Source organism: Silene latifolia, chromosome 5 (genome assembly GCF_048544455.1).
Source record: "Silene latifolia isolate original U9 population chromosome 5, ASM4854445v1, whole genome shotgun sequence".
Lineage (NCBI taxonomy): Eukaryota > Viridiplantae > Streptophyta > Magnoliopsida > Caryophyllales > Caryophyllaceae > Silene > Silene latifolia.
The window spans coordinates 30,557,789-30,570,345 of record NC_133530.1 but is presented as its reverse complement, the minus strand read 5'-3'; positions in this window follow the sequence as shown (position 1 = coordinate 30,570,345).

Below are 12,557 nucleotides of genomic sequence, written 5' to 3'. Positions count from 1 at the left end.
ACCTATTGGTTTTTGTGTGAAGGATTATAAGACGGGGACGCGTTTAATGAGGTGTGATAGTCAGGGAGAGCTATATCCGATAAAGTCTTTACTAACTCCATCTTTCCAAGTGTCTTTTACTGCACTTGCATTGTCTCTATGGCATGCACGGTTAGGCCATCCAGGGACACCCGTTTTTAATTCTCTTCGTCTTAATAATTTCATTCCTTGTACTGGTATTTCGAAATAATCAGTTTCTCCCTCTTGTTCCGTTGGTAAAGCAGTTAAATTACCATTTATACGGTCTCATACTAAGACTTATTTGCCTTTTGAAATTATTCACTGTGATTTAAGGACCTCACCCGTCCTTAGCTCCACGAGTCATCAGTACTATTTGGTATTTCTCGATGAATTTACTTATTTTGTTTGGACCTTTCCTTTAGCACAAAAATCACAAGTATATACATAAATTTCGACAATACATCCGTACTCAATTTAAAAGGGAAATTTAACGATACAATGTGATAATGGTAAGGAATTTGATAATGCTCCATTTTGGGAATATTTTTCTAAACATGGCCCGTCCTTTCGACTCTCATACCCATACACTTCCTCTCAAAATGGTAAAGCCAAAAGAAAAATCTGATCCATCAATAATATCGTTCGAACCATCCTTCTTCACGCGTCTATCCCACCATCATTGTGGCATCACCAACTTAGGATGGCCACTTATCTGCTCAACGTTTTACCAAGGAAACAATTAGCGTTCGTCACACCAACGTAGAAGCTTTATAATAAACGTCCGTCTTACACATATCTTAGTGTTATTGGATGTCTTTGTTTTCCGCTTGTCCCGTCAACTTCAAGACACAAATTACAAGCACGGTCTACACCCTGTGTCTTTCTAGGGTACCCGGATCATAACCCGGGATATAAATGTTACGACCTTAAACAAAAGAAATTTATTATCAGTCGACATGTCATATTCGATGACACTCGTTTCCCTTTAATGATCTTCATCATTATGACTCCCCTGCTTATCAATTTCTTAATGACGTCGTCTCCCTTACGTCCTTTACCATTTGACTGAGCCTAACCAAAACCCGGTTGACCACACACCTGCCAGCCCTACTTCCCCTCCCTCACCTGCTGCTCTCCCGAGCCCTTCCTTTACCTCTCCTGAACCCAGCACAACACCACCTCCGACCGAACCACAAGACCAGCCTCCACATCCATCTCCTCCTCCCATCTCTAAAGTTGTGACACAAAGTGACCATGGTATACGAAAACCCAAACCCATATTTGATCTCAATACCATAGTTGACATTTCACCTATACCCCGTAACCTTATGTCCGCCCTTAAAGATAAAAATTGGAAATTGGCCATGGATGATGAATACAATGCTCTTATTAGCAATGAGACGTGGGATTTAGTCTTGCGCCTTCCTAATGTGAATGCCATTCGCTCTATGTGGATTTTTCGTCATAAGTTTCATGCTAACAGTTCATTCGAGCGTCAAAGGCCTGTCTTGTAGGTGATGGGAAAACACAAAAGGTCGGCATTGATTATGGTGACACTTTTAACCCGGTTGTGAAACCAGCCTCTATCCGCGTTGTTTTAAGCCTAGCTCTTGCTAACAAATAGTCTATTTATCAGCTCGATGTGAAAAATGCTTTCTTACATTGCAATTTGAATGAGACCGTGTATATGCATCAACCTCTGGGCTACAAAGACCAACGTTTTCTGTCCCACGTTTGTCTTCTTCCCAAATCCTTATACGGCCTCAAGTAGGCTTGTAGATACTGAGTATCTGCACCTTCCAAAAACCACCCGATGATGATCGGACTGTAATGTGTTTTTGATATGCGTGCATGGATTGGCTATATATGAGACGGTTTAATGCACTACTCGAATATGAAAAATGATTTCAAAAGTTTTCTAACTTCATTTGCATTAAAATAACACTATTTAGAGTTAAAACCGTCTTCGGACCCAAAACTGACTCAAAAACCCGCAACTCGAGTCAACCTGAGTTAACCCGAGTCAACCCAAATCTTGAATGTCAAAAATAATGCCATGAATGTCTTTATCATGTCATTTCCATTAAAATGACCCTAATTAGAGTCAAAACCGTCTTCGGACCCAAAACCGACTCAGAAACCCGCAACTCGAGTCAACCTGAATCAACCCGAGTCAACCCAAATCTCGAATGTCAAAAATAATGCCATGAATGTCTTTATCATGTCGTTTCCATTAAAATGACCCTAATTAGAGTCAAAACCGACACCGAGCCAAAAACCGACTCGAAATTCAAATCCCGACTCACACGGGTCAATCCCGAGTCAAGCACACAAAACACCTACCTCAAGTAACACCCAAAATCATCTTATTAGATGCCCATATTGTTACACGACATCCTATTTCAATACCACAAAGAGTACCAACCAAACAATAGATAGAGCAAAGGCCACGTCCAAATTTAAAGGGACAATACACCCATTTGTATCACAAGGTAGCTCGCGCCTCAATGGGGTGTCTGCTTAGCCTCTAAGCAAACTCAACCAACCTACCATCCCACATTTATCTATAAATACCAACCATCACACACCATAATCTTCACGCGAGTGGCCGCCCCCTCACCTCTCTCTTAAACTTCTAGACCCGACTTCCTAAGCCACAAAATCGACACGTGTTTACGAGCTACCGATCGTAAACACAAGCCTTACACATATTGTTTGGTACCATCGTCGTGCATTCGACCGACCCATTCGACCAACTCAACTCATTAATCAACATGTTTTAGTTAACATATTTTCAACTCATTTTTAAAACAAAATCCTTTTTTAAGGTACTCTTTTAAACTTCTTGATCGTGAGTAGTCGCTACGAGAAAACTTGTCTCTAAAGTCGTCTACGTCGCAAACATCAATACACGTAAGTTTGAGTGTGACACCCCCATACTCCAAGTGCCTTACCAGGACCACTCAGGTATAAAGATGTCACCGTCTCGGTTTCCCGAATCAATGATAATCATAAGACAATAACGAAACAACATTTAAATAGTATAAGTTTAGTGAATAAATACAATCCAAAACCAAGTGCCCAAAATACGGGTTACAAGTTCCCAAAACAACTGTCTAATCAACTAAATGAAATGTCTGACAACTACTCAAGCTACAGCGGAAGACTCTATCATCTGAAGGTGACACATCCCAGCTATCCCGTGTATCTCGACTCATACATGCTCAACAACTGCTCACCATCCCCGAATGGATCACCACAGTTTTTAAAACAATAAACGGGGTCAGTACTAATCACACAATTTATATAACTCAACAATACAACAAACAACACAGCTCAATCGTCACAGATATACTCCGAACTCCATCATCAACTCCACAATACTGACTACACACTAAAGTGTGTAGCCCCGCGTGAGTACCCATCGCAACAACGGGTTAATCCTCGCGCGGTGGGGGACGCGGCCGTTCCCACCTAAGCCCCGCTCATCTCCGTCGAGCGATAAACCCAAATCCATTAATGTGCACATACCTTCTATGGCGGGTTCCACAGAAGGTGAATAATGGGCGTGAAGCCACTCCCGCATGTGACTCCACTCAGCCAGGGACGCACCCTGAAGAACACAGACAGATACAATCAACCACAACTACTATCAACAATCAAAACCAACAACCGTCACAATACTCGTATGATAATATTCAACAATCACAAAGCACAACCAACACATCATGTGACTAATACTGAGTAGGGAAACCGTACCTGGAATGCAATACAATCAGACGGTCTCAACAGCTGTTATCAAAAGGCCTCCTCTATGAATCCTCCTCCTAACATATAATCATACAATTACTAACAATCATAAAAGACAACAAAACCCCAAACCCCCAAATTAGGGTTTAAACAACCTTGACAAAATACCATAAAATTAGTACGTAGATCTTACCCTCGACGCAAGGATCACAAGAATGTAAAGAATGGTGAATTCCGACCTCCCAAGCTCCGGGCTTTGTCAATAATGCGAAAGATGCGAAGTACGTAGGTTGCAATCTCTTTTTAAAGTGATTAGGTTTGTAAAAGCGTTTTATGAAAGTGACGGAAAGGTTTAAATACTAATTTGCATTATTAACAAAACCCGACAAAACATTACCCGTAAACCGGGCTACTCGATCGAGTAACTGACGTACTCGGTCGAGTGTTGCCTACTCGATCGAGTACCAAGGCTACTCGATCGAGTACCCTACAGGTCAGAAACTATTTTAAAATGCAAAACACCCTTACTCGACAGAGTAAGGCCCACTTGATAGAGTACCCAGAGGCTCATAAAACCGTAGTATTACAGTCTTCCCTCCTTAAAAAGAACTTCGTCCCCGAAGTTCCAAACCACAACAAAACAAAGATATACTACTAAACTCCCGACACAACAACCAAAACAAAACTCAACATAAAAGCATGCTACTAACCAAACTCAACCCGACTCAACCACAACAAACATACCGACACAGCACCAAAAACTCTTAAAAACTCTTTGCGATCATCTCCTACCCCTCTAAAAGAAACAAAGTTACGTCCCCGTAACCATACATACCTGATCAAAAAGGAAAGGGTAATGCTCTCTCATGGCCTCCTCTGCCTCCAATGTAGCTTCCTCAACCTCGTGGTTAGACCAAAGGATCTTAAGCAAAACTGTCTCACCACCCCTAGTCTTCCTAACCTTCCGGTCAAGAATCTGTTTAGTCACCTCAAGATAAGACAAGGACTCATCTAGCTCTATGCTCTCTACCTCTAACACATGTGACGGATCGCTCACATATTTGCGCAATTGAGATACATGAAACACATTATGCACTCTCTCCAACGCAGCTGGTAAAGCCAAACGATAAGCAACCTCTCCAACCCGGTCTAAGATCTCATAAGGTCCGATGAACTTCTGACTCAACTTGCCTTTCTTCCCAAATCTCATAACCCCACGCATAGGAAACACTTTCATAAGAACCTTGTCCCCAACCTGAAACTCTATATCTCGGCGATGTAGATCTGCATAACTCTTTTGTCTATCCTGAGCCGCTCTCATCCTTTCCCTGATCTTCTTAATCTGTTCAACCATCTCATGTACCATCTCTAGTCCTAGAACCACTGCCTCAGCACTGTCGTCCCAACAAATCGGACTCCTACATCTTCTCCCATATAAGGCCTCAAACGGTGCCATGCCAATATTGGTGTGATAACTGTTGTTGTAAGAAAACTCTATCAAATCCAACTTTTGTTCCCAGCTTCCACCAAAGTTCATCACACAAGCTTATAACATGTCCTCAAGAGTCTTGATCGTTCTCTCAGTCTGACCGTCTGTCGTAGGATGAAATGTTGTACTCATCTTCAAAGTTGTTCCCAAAGATTCCTGCAACTCTTTCCAAAACTTTGAGATAAACCTCACATCTCTTTCAGACACTATGTCCTTAGGAACCCCATGTAACTTTAGCACATTCTTCCGGTAAGCCATAGCTAATTGTGCCTTAGTCCATGTATCTTTTATTGGTGCAAAATGAGCTGACTTGGTCAATCGATCCACTATTACCCATATCATGTTGTTACCCTGTTGACTCTTCGGCAAACCCACGATAAAATCCATAGAAATGGATTCCCACTTCCACTCAGGTACCTCTAAAGACTGAATCTTACCTTGTGGTCCTCGTTGTACCCCTTTAACTCTCTGGCATGTCAAACAACGGGCCACAAACTCAACTGTCTCTTTCTTCATCCCAGGCCACCAGAACGTGTTCTTTAAATCCTTGTATAGCTTTTCACCACCTGGATGTACCGAATATGGTGTACAATGTGCCTCTGTCATGATTGTCTCTTTCAGCTCCTCATCATTAGGGACACACCACCTCCCATCAAACCTCAAACTACCATCTGAATGAATAGAGAATCTGGACACTGTCCCTTTCTCTACTCCAGCTCTCCACTCTACCATCTTACGATCCAACACCTGTTTACCTCAAATATCATCATAAAGATCAGGCTGTACTGTCAAATCTCCTATCACTACTACAAAACACGTAATAAACATCTCTTAAAAGGCATCAGATTTTTCAAAAAATCTGATGTATAAGTTTATACATCAGATATTTGCAAATATCTGATGTCTATTCTTTTATGTAGACATCTGACATTTGCAAAAGCCCATGCCTATTCATATAGTATTATTTAATTTCCAAATATACATCAGAGTACTTAAAAACCGATGTATATCAAATCTAAAAAGTTATAGGCGGTAAAAGTTTTAGTACTTAGCGCTTTCATTCGTTCATAAAACATTTACATTGGATCTCAATTTACTCTCTCCCCTCATTATTCTCTAATCCCCATTTACAATCACGCAAAAGCTCTGCCACCCTCCCTTACCCGCCACTGTGGCCGGCCTCCAACGCTGCCGACGACGCCCAAGTCACCATTACCGGGCTCCATGGCTTCCGATGACGCCCAAAGCAGCATCGCTCAATCGTTCGCAACTATCACTCACTTGCTCAATCGTCCGCCAACACCACCATGATGTCAAGTCGCCACCATCATCACTGCTCCGTCATATTTTAGGTACCGTTTCAAGAAGTTTAATTATTTTATATACTATTTTATTTTAGCTTAATTTGATTTAGGGTTATGTTTATACCAAATTTAGGGATGTTTCGTTTGGATTTGATGGGTGTATGCGATTCATATTCTGGTATTATTATCATTCTCCTAGTTGATTGTTTGAATCCCCAATTTTTGATTGCTTTATCTCAAATTTTGATTAGTTTCTTAGTGCATAAATAGGGTTGTTATTATGGTCCTCTTAATTGCTTCTCTATTTTGGTCTTGTTTGTATCCTCTTAATTGCTCTCAGTCTTTACATGTATTAGGGTTAGATTACTAATTTCACTGTTGTCGACGACTCTGATTCACCTGTTGATCTTTAATCCCGTTACAAAATCACCAGAATTGCTTCTTTTTCTTATTACATTCATTCTTTCTATTACTCCTTGATATGTATATATTCTTTGCTTTAGTTGGTCCTGCTTATTAATGTAAGTCAAACTCTCCAACGGTTTGATAGTAGTGATATGTTGTGTTATATGGAGTATTCTACTATCATTTTTCATCTTGGTTGTTGTAGGGTTCCCTTTGTCGATGATAATATTGATATGTTGGGAAATGTAAGCCGATGGAATGATAGAACGCAAGTCATAGTCTACCTTTGTTCTTATTCTAAGCTTTGTACTCTTTGGAACCTGGAAGAGCTGTCAAATCAGACAAATTGATTATACAAATGACTTAATCAGGTAATAGCTAAAGCTTATGAATACAAGGAGAATAAGAAGTTACAAGAGGAAATGAAAAGCTTAAAGGTAGTTTTCCATTGTAATTATACATGATAAACAGGTCATTCTCTTTTGTGTTAGATTATTTCAAGCACGGGTCAGTTTTTAGGGTCAGTCGGTTAGTCATCTCATTTTTCAGGTCATGTTCGTTCAAGGTTTTTCGTTGCAAAAATAATTGGTTCAGGTCTGGTCCTCTCACATACATAGTGAGTTGTTTTATGTCGTGAAATCTACTCGTATTAAAAAAAATTATTGTTATCATCTCAGGAAGCATGGGGAAAAAGGAACTCCGTGAAGAAAAACTCAAACTAATAGAGGAGAAAGTGAAGATGGCACGAGTTCATGAAAACAGCGATGGGTGGCACTCCTCCTTATGTAAAAGCCTACCATGGAGTGGAAAACAAGATGAGACTATACCCAAGTTATGGTATGTATCTTATATGTGATATTATTTACCACCTTCTGATCATGTGCTCAGGCCTCCTGCTATTTAAAGAGGGTGCTCTCACACATCCATCCAAGTTTGGTCTGCCTTGCTAATACTCCGTATGTAAATATTATTGGTATTGTGTAGTGAACTTTTTTGTTTAGTCATAGAGCTAATTTTTTATGATTAATGCAATTTTTTCATTTGCTTGAAAGTATTCATGATAGTTAGTGTTTTCAAAATATGGTGTTGTAGGCTGTGGGGAAGGTATTTTTGTGTAGGATGCAGTTGATTAATGGCCTATCTTGCTACATTACAGTTATCACCTATGGATGCACAAGTATGATTGCAGGTTTGTTACAGATTCTACACAGTCCCAAAGGTACGCAAAAGATCACCAGAGGAGTAATATGCATAGTGCATGGCTGCTTCAGTCGGAGCTAATTGCATAGGTAATTTCTGAAACTATCTCGAGACTGTTACATAAGAATACAAATGAGATACTCATAATTCTTATTTGGATTAGTCTGTTAATAATATCGTCTTGAGACAAATTGATCATGGTATTCCTGGCTATGTATTCCGACATGACGAATGCAATCTAGTTTATGTTTAATTGCAGAGCCAAACACCAGCTCACCATTGAACACACAAAGGCTCTCTGTCGCAATCAAGAAGGCGGGTAATGATTTTTGATGTACTAAAATTTTAAAGATAAAATCATCATTTTCTGCTAATTGGGTATCAATTAATACGAAAATGGGTGATTTTGCAGATTATAGGAAGATGATTCAAAAGTTGTACAAGGCGTCAAGAGATTAGAGATGGCAGGGTTTGATTGATTGTGATGATTAAGTTGGTTGGTTGGGTAGTTGATTTTTTGTTGTTGTAATTTGTAATGGTTTGTTATTGTTACACACTAACATAAGTGATAAATAAAGGAGCAGGAAAGCTTACCAATCATATAAATGTGATCATGTGTAGGATTTATGTAATGGGCAACAATAGCATAATTTATTTTTTTTATGAAAAAAATAATTATAGACATCGGTTTTTTTTCTATCTGATGTCCATTGTCTTGAATAGACATCTGATTTTTGTAAACATCTGATGTCTATATAATATATAGACATCAGATTTCCTAAAACTCTGATGTCTATTTTCGAATAGACATCAGACTTAAGACTGGTGTATAAGCATAGAGAATATACATGTGTCAACTGTGCATCAGTAACAAATCCGATGCCTATTGGTGAAAATGTCTGATGTCTATGATGAATTTTGTAGTAGTGCATGGCATCCCCTCTCTGCATCATATGTATCCCAAACTTCCCCACCTCATCTCTCAACCTCATCAAAGATAAAGCTGTACACAAAGAATGTACACTCTTCCAGCTCAAAGCATCTGCAACAACATTGGCTTTCCCTTCATGATAGATAATATCCATGTCATAATCGCCAATCAGCTCCATCCACCTCCTCTGTCTCATGTTCAACTCCTTTTGAGTGAAGATGTACTTGAGACTCTTGTGATCAGAAAATACCTTAAAGGTCGCCCCATAAAGGTAATGTCTCCAAATCTTGAGAGCAAACACCACTGCACCCAACTCTAGATCGTGTGTAGGATAATTCTCCTCATAAGGCTTCAATTACCTAGAAGCATAGGCAATCGCTTTACCGTTCTGAATCAAGACACATCCCAACCCATTCTTTGAGGCATCTGTATAAACCTCAAAGTTCTCACTCCCTTCAGGCAATGCTAAGATAGGAGCTGTGGTCAAACGCTCCTTTAACGTTTGGAACGCCGTCTCACAACTCTCATCCCAACGAAACCTGTTCTCTATCCTCATCAAAGCTGTCATAGGTCTAGTAATCTTGGAGAAATCCTTCACAAATCGTCTGTAATATCCAGCTAAACCCAAGAAACTCCTGATCTCAGCAACATTCTTTGGTGCTTCCCACTTGTTCACTGCCTCAATCTTTGCCGGATCCACAGTGTGACGATCCGCACACTTGAGCCCTTAGAGTTATTTTATGCTTATGTAATTTCATTTTCCTTGTACATTTGTAGTAAGTATTTTCTTAGTAGTTTTAGAATAGGTTTCCATAAATAGGTATATCGCTATTCTGAACTAAACTTGTAAAATCAATGTTTCCTGCTACCAGGATGTAAATATCAAATTTCCCTCTTTAGGGAGTACTAGTGAATGAAAATCTACTTCCTACCTTGTGCCTTCGTATTGCTTGTTGTTGCTTTGTTGTGAACGACTCTTAGCCTTCACTTTACTAACAAGCCGTGTTTGTGGGATCGACACTAGGATCCCGACTCACACCCCGAGACCCGAGTATCGTGCTAGTGGGCGATCCCTCACTAGTACGAAGAGCCTTGTCGCTTGCATCTTGCCTAGAGAAGGGGCAAAGGTGCGCGCCACGGTCCGGCAAAAGTAGCAGACCGTGACATTTGGTATCAGAGCCCGGTCTTCGGACGGGCGTCTGCAAGCCGCATTTGTTCATCGAGATCGAGAAAATGGGCGAAACAATCGAGGACCGAGTGGATGCCTTAGAGGACGCAATCGACGTCAAGCTTCCCAAACTCGAGGACATCGTTATGCGGATGGCTGCGAGCCTCGAGGAGTTGCAAAAGACGGTTTGTGACCTTGAGATGAAGGTAGACGGGATGGATACCCGCATCCAAGCGATCGGTGGTGCGATCCCCGACGATCGGGAGGAAGAGATCAATCATCTGCATCGAAAGGTTGAGATGTTAGAGAATACGTGTGCCACGCTCGTGAAAGCGGTGGCCAATGACGGAAATCGTGGGGAGCCATAAGGTGAAGGCACCTCCACCTCGTGCCTACGATGGGGCGAGGTATTCGAAAGCGGTCGATAACTTTATCTTCGATATGGAGCAATACTTCCGAGTAAGTGGGCTCGACGAAGACGCGGAAGTTGTCACGGCAAGCATGTATCTAGTCGACGATGCCAAGATGTGGTGGAGGGCTAGGTACAAGGAAATCGATGCGGGCACGATTACGGTGACATCGTGGGCCGACTTCAAGAGGATCTTGAAGGATCACTTCTACCCCGAGAACACGGAGTTTGTTGCTCGGAAGAAGTTGAAGGAAATCAAGCACACCAAATCAATCCGGGAATATGTGAGGGAATTCTCAGCGTGCATGCTCGAGATTAGCGAAATGTCCGAGACGGATAGGACATTCGAGTTCATTGACGGGTTGAAGAGGTGGGCACAACAAGAGGTCATGAGGCAGAATCCCAAAACTCTGTCTTGACCATTTCGGCTGCGGAGCGCCTACTCGACTTTCACGGAGAGCGAGAGGCACCAAGAGTTGTGGCACCAACGGGGAATATGGGTGCATCACAAAGTGGGTACAATGGACAAAGGCCACAAAACAGCGCCATTTCAGTTGGGAACAGTCGGTTCCGCTCGCAAGGAAGTCAAGCCCAATCGGCGAGCACTACAAACTCGCCCTCAAGCTCGTCTTCTAAGGCGGGAAACTCTACTGCTTCCACGACGAAGAGACCGTTCGCGTGTTTTGTGTGCAAGGGTCCTCACAAGATGGCCGATTGTCCGAGCAAAGCGGAGTTCAATGCCATGTTCAAGGAGATGCCGAAAGGGGCTCAAGAACGTCTTGATGGGGCGTTGGCCGACTATCACCAAGAGTGTAACGAAGACTCGAGTGATGGTGAAGACCAACCACGGATGGGCTCACTCCAACGGATCAGCGCGATGGGGAAATACGAAGATTCCTCCGCCAAGAAATCCGACGGGCTCATGTACGTGGACTTGATGGTGAATGGGAAGCAAGCACGAGCCTTGATCGACTCGGGCGCCTCCCATAACTTTGTTACGAAAGAGGAAGCGGATCGGTTGGGGCTAGTTCTGCGGGATGCTAACAGTTGCCTGAAGCCGGTCAATGGGAAAATGAGACGCGTCCAAGGAGTGGCTAAGAAGGTCGCGGTTCAAGTGGGTGAGTGGGCAGGGGAGCTCGACTTCACCACCGTTCCACTGGATGACTTCAAGTTAGTACTCGGGATGCAGTTCTTCCAGAAAGCATTGGTAGTATTGAAACCAAGTGACGGATCGATGCTACTAATGGGGTCTATCGTAGTGAATACGGTAGACGGCGATTTAAGACAAGGGGCAGCATCGAATTTCGGCTATGAGGGTGATACCGACGCCAAAACAAGGGATGCGACCTTGGAGAATGCCTAAAGGTTCGGTGGAGCCGAGGGCGAACAAGACCCAGGCTAACTACGATGCTAAGTGGCCTGGGGGACGAAAGAAGAGTCTACCCTCTCACCGAGGAGTAGACAATGAGGGCCGAGATGCCCAAAGAAGTAGGCCTCGTACCATCAGGGGGCCGCGTCGATGTGCTGAATCGACGTCCTGGTTTGCGGGCCAGTGGACCCAAGAGAGAAGGCCTCGTACCATCAGGGGGCCGCGCCGAAATGCTGATTCGGCGTCCTGGAGATCTCACATTCCCTTGAATGCAGGTGCTGAAGTGACGAGAGACAAGACGAAGGTCCGTTGGGGCAGTTACTTGGAGAAAGCCCGAGAGAGCACTTTTCAAGCAGCGGCAAAGTGGGCGTTCCCGAGAGACAAGGAGCACGTGGTGGACTTGGAGAACATGATGTTCGGCAGCTTCTATGTCAAGGAACTCCAGCCTATCCTTGAAGGGACGAAGAGGCCAGTCATTGTTTGGGACGAAGCGCACATTCAAGCCGAGTTGTACAAGCCAATCCCCAACACT